The sequence below is a fragment of the Sorghum bicolor genome, chromosome 5, assembly GCF_000003195.3.
Source record: "Sorghum bicolor cultivar BTx623 chromosome 5, Sorghum_bicolor_NCBIv3, whole genome shotgun sequence".
NCBI lineage: Eukaryota > Viridiplantae > Streptophyta > Magnoliopsida > Poales > Poaceae > Sorghum > Sorghum bicolor.
The window spans coordinates 577,390-589,492 of record NC_012874.2 but is presented as its reverse complement, the minus strand read 5'-3'; the positions used below and the strand labels follow the sequence as shown (position 1 = coordinate 589,492).

The following is a 12,103-nucleotide window of genomic DNA, read 5'->3' as shown; positions in this document are numbered from 1 at the left end:
GGCTTGCTGTGGCTGTGGATTTAGGACACCGGGATTATTAGGCCATGGACTTGAGCGACACTGGCCCAGGCTTTCAATTGGATCTGCACGATTCTTACTGACTTGTGGTTCGATCATTTCGATATGATGAGGGTGGAACGATAGCGGGTTAGTGCCTGTCCTGGGACTCTTCTGCCTCTTCTCATGGCCAATCTTGTGAAGCTTATGTTTATGTTAATCTGATGAACTTGATGGAAGTTAGATGTTGTTTTTTTTTTAAAAAAAAATTCGGATTGTAAAGCACCTTAACTTCCTATCAGATCAATCAGTTTATTACTAATGTCATAGGAAATTCCTTGCACTGAACTTCTCCCTCGTATGTAATAGAGTGCAAAGTCACATAAGTCCGAATTCGTGCTTGCTTGACATAACATTTCCTCTTGCAGTAATAGTGAAAATGGGCGGTTCAGTTATGGAGTTGTGAGTTCTGGGAAAAGAGCATCGATGGACGACTTCTATGAGGGAAGGACAGACGACGTTTACAGAGAGAAAATTGGAATGTTCGGACGTTCAATGTATATGATGGTAGTATGTATTTTCCTAGAAATCTCAAGTGATATCAATTTCTTTGGTTTTTCCTAATGCCAGCACTGTATGATGATGTTAATATTTAGAGTTGTAAGGTCAGCATGGTTTTCTGTTTCTGTAGGTCATGGAGGAGTCAGAGCAGCTGAGTATGTGAAATTGTGAAGCAGCATCTTTTCAGCAATTTAGTCAAACACCCAAAGTTAATCACTGATACCAAGGCTGCTATTGGTATGTTCATATTAACTATAGTGGACTTTCGACTTGTACACTGAGATATGGCGATCTTTATATCCTTCTATTTATTTTGTTGCAGCTGAAACTTACAACCTCACAGATTCAGAATTTCGGTCAAACTCGAGATGTTGTCACAACCGCCTCAACAGCTATTATTGTAGGTGATCGTTTGCTTGTTGCAAATGTTGGAGATCCTAGAGCCGTTATTGCTAGGAGGACAGGGTAAGTTTATCATCGGTAACGTGCCATATCTTAGTGTCTGTTCTCATACTTTAACTTGTATCAGAAGCTTTCAACTTATTGTATGCTGTTGCATCTGAAGCTTGTTGCAAATGTATCAGAAGCTTTCAAATTATTTATCAAGGAGGACGAGTACTTCCCCATGATGAATCGGTAAACTGAATACCAGGATTCCAAGCTAATGGCATTGCACATATACCCTGTAATTTTATAATTTTTCCCCATATTGATCTGCAGCGATTGCTATTTCAAGGGATCACCAACCTGATCAGATAGATGAGAGACAGAATTGAGGATGCAGGGGGCTTTGTTAAATGGGCTGGTAGTGATTCCTCTGAATCCTTCTTTGAAAAAGGAACCATCTATCTTAATATGTGCCATTACTTTTATTTCTACTGTTTGATTATTCGAATTTTGTAGGGACATGGCGAGTGGGTGGTGTTCTTCCTGTCTCTTGGGCATTTGGTGATAAACTCTTGAAGCAGTACGTTGACACTGACCCTGAAATCAGGGTTCGTCGCGTACTTCTGTTTTCTTATGGATTACCTAGATAGTTCTCCAAGTGTGAGGAAGTATGCTGCCTTTGTAACAAAAAAAAATAGAGATTCTATCATAAGCAAGTCCCCCAGTTTAGCCATCTGAAAATGACTTTTGTTGTTACAATCATGAGGTGGTTGACAGCTCCCTTGAATTCCTCACCGTTGCTAGTGATGGACTCTGGGATGTTGTCACTAATGAGGTACCTACAGATGTTATTAAATATTTCCTTCGATGCAATTGATCTGTCTATCACTCTACCTGATGTAATGTATTTTTCCTGGAAGCTGTTGCCATGGTCAAGCCTATTCAGGACCCCCAGGAAGTAGCAAACAAGCTTTATGGAAGAAGCTTCCCAAAGGAGAAACTCCGATAACATCACAGTTGTCATCGTCCTCTTCCTAGATGGAACAACCGGTGATAAACTCTGTTGTCTCCTGTAGGGATCCATCACGCATGTGTTCTTCTGGCTGTTATCTAATGCTCAAATATAGATTTTCTGTGTCTTTTGCTGCTGTTCTGCAAGGAAACAAGAATAGGGCTGTTGTTGTTACAGTATGGTCCTTTTTTCCCTTTCCATCAAGCTCTGATGTAGCTGCCCTGCGGTTGATTTATGAAATCATGCTAGAGATTTTTCTGGCACTCTAGCAGTAAGTGCATGTAAAACTGTTGAATTATTTGAACGAATTGCATACTGCAGTATGTAACAATTAAGGGCCGATTATGGCGGTAAAGTTTACCATCTGTTACATCGAATGTTTGTACACATGCATGAAGTACTAAATATAGACTATTTGTGAAACAAAAACATGTCTAGAGAATAATTTGCGAGGCGAATCTTTTGAGTCTAATTAGTCCATGATTGGACATTAATTGTCAAATAAAACGAAAATACTACAATACTTGTTAAACTTTAACAACCCTAACCAAACACCACCTAAATCTTGCCATATTCTCCTCGTGTTCTGCTGTCATGCGCCTTAATGCTACCAAGCGGCATGGAGATGAGCTATCAACTATTACTCGGTGTAAGCGGCATGGAGATGAGCTATCAACTATTACTCGGTGTACAGAAATTGGAGGGTCGAAATTCTACGGAGCCAGTGCATGGATTATCATAATTATTATGCAAATCGATTGTTACACATAAATTTTGACCTAAACACGAATAAACTATCATAATTAGGAACATGCATGGAAGTAAGGCCTTGTTTAGTTTTCAAAAAATTTAAAGGCTCCTCATCACATCGAATCTTTAGGCGTATACTTGAAGTATTATGGGGTGTTTAGTTTGGGGTGTTAAAGTTTAATAAGTACTGTAGCAGTTTCGTCTTATTTGACAATTAGTATCCAATTATGGATTAATTAGGCTTAAAAGATTCGTCTCTCAAATTACTCTCCAGCTGTGTTTTTAGTTTTGTAAATAATCTATATTCATTATTCAATGTATTTGTCCAAACATTCGTTGTGACGGGTAGTAAACTTTAACGGGGCAAACCAAATAGGGCCTTAAATATAGATAAAAGAAATAACTAATTGCACAATTTATCTGTAATTTGCGAGATAAATTTTTTAAGCCTAATTAATCCATGATTGGATAATAATTACCAAATACAAACGAAAGTGTTACAGTAGCCAAAACCAAAAATTTTCTCCTAAACAAGGCCTAAAAGAAAGCTCGTTCTTTGAACCATGTTAAAAAACACAATGGCTCTAGGACCATATGAGCATGTGATTTCGATGATAGCTTGCCGCTCGGACAAATCGTCTTACTTATTTGACTCATAAGTTATAACATAAAGTATTGGCTGATTTTTCTAAAAGAAAATAATATTTTTGGCTACCATATTCAGAGCGACACTGATAGCTTGCCGTTAGTGCACGCGATGGCCGTGGGGATCGGACATGAGCGCGTAGTAGAGCACAGGGACATGACGCCAGCAGGCACGAGCACGAACACGAACACGAACACGACGACGTCGCCGTGGGCGAGACGGACGCGGGAGCAAAGGACGGCGGCGAGCACGCGGAGCTTGGACATTCGGCCGGGAATGGGACGGTGCCTACTAGCATTCCTCTTCCGTACACCGGAAGGAGCCCCGCATTCACTACGCCAACTACCTCCCTGCCGGGCCAACCAAACTCCATACATCCAATTCATCTCTCTCTTCCACGTTAGATCCAAGCTGTACTTGTTAACTTAAATAGGTACCCATTCTTTCCACTTCAGCATGCTTCCTTTTCCCAATCTCCACGCTACTTCTCAGTCCTGGCCGTCCGATCAGGGTGGGTACATGCCGCGGGTTGTACCATATCCGCGTTAGCTCGAGGCCTCGACGGCCGACGCCATGCCTTCGCCTCCGTGGGCCGATGCCGGGCGGTGGCTGCCAGGGAGAGGCTCCAATCAGCATCAACGTCTCCACCCTTCACACCGCTGCACAGCCACCAGCTCCATGCGGAATAAGTCGCTGATTTGGGATGCAAATATGTGTTGTTAACCCTACCAGCAACACTGATATAGTTTTTGATACGTTCTTCTGTAAGTTCCCTCCTCTGCTGTTCAGCTTAATCTGTGCATTCTATGGTTGAATAGTTTTATAGTTGTCTAACAAAAAAGTAGTTGTCAATGTGGTTCTTGTTTTTTCCACTTCATGTGTCACTCAAACGACTATGCTTCGCAAACCATAATATATAGAAAGATCGGTTGGTCCTAAAGTCCACTGATACTCTTACACGCATCCCCAATTTGCTGAAAGATATAGAGTTTGACTGCACCATTTATTTGACAACTATGCATGTAGTCAACTTAGCTTAAATCTGAATTTCAGGATACTGCGTCTGCGTGCCTACACATTATGTGCCCAGAAGTTTACTACTAGCATAACTAAAACTAGCAGCTCTTTTGATTACTGCTTCCCAGAGGATCTATATGTAGGCAATGACATGTGCCAACAACACCTTTGACTTAATTTGAGGGGGTTACCTGAGGAGATATGGTGCCAATGATCTGTTTGCCACACATGAATAACATTGATTGGATTTGGGGAACAACCAAACTCCAAACTAGTAGTAAGTATCCATATTTCTATATTAGCAACAGTGAAATTACATCTGTATGTTAAGACATGGATTCTTTTAAGAGTGCCTAAGATTGTTGAATTGTACATGGGCATACCATGGTGGATTGTACCTCCAAAGGATTGTCACACCTGGTTTTAAAGAACAAAACCAGGCTAACTATATGTGTGCCCAGAAAGTCCACACATACAACAACAGAAGCAATAATATCAAAAACAATGTTATATAGCGGAAACATAATTATAATTAACACTTACATCAGAGAATCGTAACACAATAACTAATCTTCAGGCTCAAATCTTCACAGGGACGGCTGACTGGGGGTAACATATGCCTAGCACTTCTTGTATTCTGAGAACATCCTTCATGATTCCATCGCTCTTCTGATCAACTCTTACTAGTAAACTGGAGTGGTGGGAAATAGCAAGAGTGAGCACATGTCGTACTCAACAAGTATAACCAGGGGTTCATGAGGCTCAATTAGCTGACACTGGTTTGACTGCATTTAGCTTTTATATGTAGATAGCATGTTTATATTTAGATAGCCAATATCAAGGTAGCATAGTAAATCCATAACCACATGATCAATGTATACAAGAATTAAGAATAACACATATAAACAACATAATAAACCATCATTTATCATCATTAATCATGTTCATTAGTGTCCATCTATTCCGTCAGTTTTCCGGGCCGCCCGTATCCGTGGGCACGGCTAGTATACCAGATTTAACACTCTGCAGAGGTTGTACATCTTTACCCATGAGTCGTGATTTACCCTTTCGCCCGAGGTGATCAGCATCTTAACCCACTACCAAGGAAGGTCGGCAGGGATCATTATGAAGCCTTTCAAAAGTTCGTCTAACATGTTAGGGCCGCAAGGTTTCCTTCGCGAGCAGATATAGATACCCCCCTTCCGAATGGCACAATGACGCGCAGCCTATACACATAGGGACAGGGGCTCGCACTATACCCGTGTCGGTTCAGCCCCTCTAGCGCCCTTTCGGGTAACCTCTAACAAGCTAGAAAAGGTATTCATACTGAGCTAAAGCCAGAGCCATATAGCCCTCATGGTTGTACGAGTTGTCCCAACTTTTGCCAAGGGATAAGTCCTTACGGAGGGTCAAGATCAATCTAGCAAAAGCCATAGTTCTTTCCACCCTTTATATTCAAGTTGTTAGAAAGCTTATTTTATTGTTTATTGTATATCCAAATATTCTTGTTACAAGATCATGGATTAATAATCAAGCACTAGCAAAAACTACCCAAATGCATATCCAAATAGGTATCAAGGAATTCAAGATAGCAAGCAACTATGATTTCACTAGGGTTGTCAAGGTGAACACATGCATATGATATATGTGTAATTATAAGTGAATAGGTAACAAGGATGATCCCAAGTTATACTTGCCTTAAACACTTGCTCAATTCTCACACCATCAGCTTTTGGTTATCATCTTCTGATCTTCAGCGCCCATAAACCGTTCTCGTCTACTCGTAGCAAGCACCACACGAAGGTAAACATACAAACAACAAATAAAAGAAACTAAGAACAACACACCAATCAAAAGAAAAGCTTTAAAACAGAGCGCACTAAACGTTACAGCTCGATGCTAAGGTTACGAGAAACGCCGCAACCAAAACTATCATCATAAAGAAATGACTACATGAAGTTTTGGATAATTTAAAAGAGACAACTATGATCTTAATTTATTTTATTTAAGAAAAATCATGTGTAACCTACTAATTCAAATTAGTCAAATTATATTTTAATTTTAAAAACAAAGTAGAACTTATTATATTTTATTTATGAATATATCCATTATATAATCGATAATCATATTTTAAATATAGGCATGCAAGCATCATTTTAATCAAAGTAAACTTTAACTTTTTAAAGAATATGTGAGAACATCTATTCAAATTATACATGATACATGTTGGAGATGATCATATGTTATTCATACATAATTTTATATCGTTTATGCCAGTTAAACTTTAACTTATAAAATTATGTAACATGTGAGCACTAAAACAAGTTTATGGTATATATCGTGATTGTCTAAGCAAAATATAATTAAAACATGTTCAAATACTATTAGCTAAATTCATGGTCATATAATTACAAAGGACCAACATGTGAAACCTATATTATTTTTAATTATAAAACTGATCTACAAGTATATTAACCAATTAAATATTTAGCAACATATAGAAAATATGTGACATGAAAAACACGTAGATTACATTGCTGAGTCTAACACAACTTTAATGGATCAAAACGGAGTTAAAACGGAGATTATATGACCTAAACAATCTAGTGTATTTTCTTTGTATTTCTAGATTTTATTTTTCTATAGAAAAACGGCAACTAAACTCATCTATGTCATCACCATGTCAGTATGATGTCATCAGGCTAGCAAAAGCAAAATTGGACACGCACGGCTGCTCTGCTAGTTGATTGGCGAGCGAGGTCATTGTGAGCAATGGCGGTGGGGATGCTTGGACTTACCTACGGTGGAAAGCGTCTCAAATTTCGCAACCTCCGCCCGGGGCTTGGCTGACGATGCTGGCTTCTTCACCGTCTCGGGCGCGAGGGTTGGAGCATGGCCATGGTGACCAGAGAAGGCCGACACAACTACTGCATGTTGGTATGTTGGCAGGCGGCGCCACACATAGTCGGCAACTGCGGCAGATGGATTGGATACAAAGCAGTTAGGGAAACAACTAGCATATAAACATGACACAAAAGGATGAGGGACGACATGAATCTACATGTAGAGTCCACGATATAGTCTTCTCATCGGCAGATTCGCATGCAAACCAAAGATGGTGGTTTGGAGCATATGACATGGGCGACGATCTGACAGAATTTGTAGTGGTGATGGCTGCCTCCTATAAACTCGATGTAGATGCAGGGGATGTTATGAACAGATCACCACTCTGGCGGCCGAGGTGCAATTAGCACTAACGTTCTCGTCGATTGGATGGAGAGGTGTTTCACGTACGTCGACAATCTCCTCCAAGCTCGCCTCATATATGTTTAGGCGCGATAACCCGGCCATCGAACTCCACCAGCAGAGATGACGCAAAGTTGCATACGGCGGTGGAGTGTTAGGGTTTGGGAAACAATACGGCGGCGTCAAGACGTCATGGTGGATGGTTGTCCTTATACACGTATATATACATATATATACATATAGCTTGACACCTGAAATTAAATAATGTTTGGCTAAGTCGACTTGGAGCCCTCGGTGTTTGGTACAGCATGCGGGAGATGGAGAACAAACCGGGTTTTCTTCTAGCTGAGGTGGATTAGGATCGCAAGATTAAATTATTTTCGAAATATTTAATCTCAGGTATAAAATTAATTCTAGAAAACCTATAATTATTATTTAAGCCAAGGAAAATACTTCAAAAGATCCAAAAATTCGGAGAAATTTACTAGAGATATTATGGAGCATGAGGAACCAAAATAAAGTATTTGGAACCCATGATGAGATAATCTGCAGCATCTAAAAATTAGATTATGCTCACGGAAAAGTAGAAACAAGTTCTAGAAAAATGCTGAAATAATTTCCGGTAAGTTTTAGAGATTGATTGACAGATGAGGAACTGAACGGAGTGATTTGGGTTATAAAGAAAAGATTTTGGAAAACTCAGAATTAACGCATAGGCTGAAAACAAAGAATTTGATTGTAGAAAAAGATAAAGATATGCCGAACAAGGAGCATATTTATTTTTTCCCGTATTTTCATGAGCACTCAAATACAAAACTAAATCAATTTTTATCTATTTTGAAAGGAGCAAATTTTAGGGTGTTACAAGGATGCAGCTGAGACCTGAGCATCCATATCTATACAAGTAAAGTAAGTTCTATTTTTTTCCCTAGCTGAAGTAGTTTGACTTTATAGGCAATAGCTCTGACAGATTGACATGTGTTCATGTGAATATTTTCCCTATTTCTATACTTGCTCCTGAACCTCAAACAGTGAACCTAACTACAGTCTTCTTGTGTACATGATTAAAATAGAAGAATGCAGTTCCCAGAAAAAAACATGTGCTCATTGCACAAAAAAATCTGCAATAGGTGATGAGCATGCGCAATCTATAGTTGTTTTTTTGAGGGTTGTCTAATATTCAGACTTTAAACCCTCATCAAAAAATTATCAGAACTAAGCACTTTAATGTCTTCCAAATCAGCAAGTTGTTGCTTAACTACAAGTGTTGCAAGTTTAATATTCTTGAATCAAAATGTAATCTAAATCTAGAGTCATCCATTGTTCAGTAGAAATTTATGGACTGATAGGAAGAAACCATACTGCTCGGTTTGATAAAGGCTTGCCCATGTATACATATTTCTGTACATTTCATATTACATGTCATACAAATATATTTATGTGATCTTTCTTGTGCCTTGGTTTGTTAATTCTCAGCAACTGTTACAGGTTGAAAGGCCTTTGGAAAATTGACCAGAATGAATATGCAGCTGCTATCATGAACTGAAAATTTGCAGCTGCCATCATAAAAAGGAAATTGCATGCAGGTTTATATGCCCTAGTTGTTTATCCAAGGCATTGTTCACAACTTCAGTGGATACCCAGCTCTTGTTACTTACTGTAGGTGTATATTTGTACACATGACATTTATCCTTTCTAAAATATAATGTAATAGTTGGATATAGATGAATGGCATGATTATATGTTCTCATTTGATATGGATGAATGATAGTATGATTAATGTGTCCATTTGTGTATGTGATTCAATATTGTATTGGTTCTGAATGTTTACTCCAGTTTTAAATACATGTGGTTTATTTTTTTTACCTATTTAATTAAGATCGATGGACTGTCTGTTGCTAAAAGTTCATATTGCGATGAATAGTCCGTTGCTAAAAGCTCTAACAGGCTATGTGTTGCTAAAAATTGGACCGTCGAACTGTCCGTTGCTAAATACGATGTCCGTCGTTGTATACATACAACGACGGCTTCAATAGCAACGGCAGCGGTCCGTCGCTATAGCCTTTAGCAACGGACTGTCCATTGGTGTACACCCCTTTCAGCAACGGATTCTCCATCGCTGTTTAAAGGTTGTGGTATAGTGATTTAGGACATGATTGTGTTAATCAAAGAGTAATTAATTAGATGTTAGTTTTTCATATATGTCCTAATAAAAAAAAATAAATCAATTGGGCTGGCTAGTGCAAAGACCCTAGAGTATTGGGTCGCAGGTTCGATACCTAGCGGTGAACAGTGTGCGTGGGCAGCGAAGAGGCAGGAGTAAACAGATCCAACAGGAACTTTATGTGGCCAGAACGTTACAGACCGTTAACTAAAACATGTACGGAGGAAGTACACCTTTGAGCATGCAAATGCACACGACACTATGGAGAACCAACATACTATAATAATGCTGCTGCGCGCCGGAGCTGGAGCAGAGCATGCACAAACGCACGCACGCGTACCTGTCTTGGGTGTGGTCACCACCGATCGTCGAGCGATAGCTGTGACGCATGCTAGCTAGCTAGGCGCCGCGCCGGGGGCGTGCGCGCGGCAATTACAACCGCTGCATCCCATCATCGTGATCGTTGATATCCTGTGCGAGTGTGACCACAGCTACCCAGCTAGCTAGCGCGCGCGCGCACACACTCTCTCTCTAAACTGGGTTTCACAAAAAAAGAAAATATATAGAGAGACACACACATAGCATTATCGTTAATGGCGAGGTTCAAAAGAGAAAAGCCTTGTATAGTGGATACCTAGGCACCTGACAAGGGCTTGCAGTGGATACTTGGCAGCCGACATCTACGCCAATAGTTGTGTAGCGATCCATTGATTCTGATGTTATCAATGACCAATAAACCAAGCCACCATCTTAGAAAGGTTTATGCTTGTTTGGTGAAGTCACAGTCCTTGCACGAGTGTTTCAGGTTTAATATTGCATAGTTTACAAATTGGATCATTCGGTCAGTACCGCTTTTTCAAATTGTTTGTCGTTAAGATCTTTTTATGTAATAATGTCCATGCAAAGAGAACCTGCATTTGGCTTTAACCTTTGCTTTCCAAATGGGTGTGATTTTCAGCTTGCCTAAGGTCCCTTAGAATTGAACTTGGTAGGCGCGTTTTGTAGTATATTCCCCATCCACTGCCCATCACCAAACTATACTATCTTCTCTGCTCTCATCTAATTGTACCTATTGAACATAATTCCACAACAATACAAACTCTTGATGTTTGGCCGTTGATAGCACTAGGCTGATATGCTCAATCCACTTATTATTCTGCAACAGTTGGTGCACCATAATAATTGTTCTTTTAGCTTTTTTGAAGAGCGTCGGGGCTAATTTTTTGAGTGTTTGCCCTTGTGCCCAAGTAGAAGACCAGAACTTGGCAAATTTAGTATCTCCGATTGTTACTGCTGTGGATGTGACAAAAAGTTCTCGATCTTGGCTATCACAAGGCAATTCTAGTTTGTTCCAAGCGCCATTGAAGCCATTCAAAACAAGAGGCTGCAGTCGAAGGAAGTAGCTTTCTTATGCAAAGAAGATGTGGAACAATACCGAACAACAACAACAAACTCCACCGGGCAAACCAAGCACATAGTTTTCCTTCTCCCAATTATTCAATTTTCTGTCATGTTTTTCTTAAGTGTACAGGGTAGAGTAGCTAACCCGTTGGTTAAGGTAGCGAGCATGACTCGAGCTGTCTTTTTTAATAAACCTTTTATTTCTTTTTTTTGTCTAATAAAAATTCGGCAAAGCTTTTGCTGTCTTTTGAAAAAAAAGATACCTAGGCACCCAGAGACGAGTAAGGGCGTATCAAGGGACAAAATGCTTCGGGGAGTTGAAAATAAGCATAGATCTTGAGATTCCAAAATAGATGAACCTTTTGAATTACGTGTTCAGTCCATGCATGAGCAGGCAAGAGACAACCTGGAGAACTGAAACATCTTAATAGCCAGAGGACAAGAAAGCAAAAGCGATACCAGTTGTAGCGTTGAGCGAAATAGGAGCAGCCTAAACCATAAAAATTGAAAGCATAGGGCTTCTAATAACTATTGGGAGCCCTAGCCCAACCGGATCCGCCAGCCAGTTCAACTAAACCACGCATGCACTGTACATTTTTTTTTGCACTCGACAAAGACCTCCTTTGTCGAGTGTCTGAAAAATTGCACTCGTCAAAGAGTCGATTTTCAGTAGTGATCGTCATTAGTGTAATTTCCTTTCTTTGCTTTAAAGGCGATGCATCTTTTTGACATGTATCTCCATATATATTCATGGTTTGGATGATATAAGGGCAGTCCCAATGGATGGTTTCTAGTTGCAAAGTCCAAGACTAATTAATGTCTATAGAAACTATCCTTTCCAATCCATAGTTTCCATAACCATATTCATTGAAGGGATAAATTAAATGATGCATTAAAATGAGATGGATCATGAGATGGATCA

General features: G+C 39.6%; 1 pseudogene; it reads left to right on the top strand.

Moving 5' to 3' along the window:
• On the top strand, nucleotides 469-2,153 carry LOC8079980 (annotated as a pseudogene).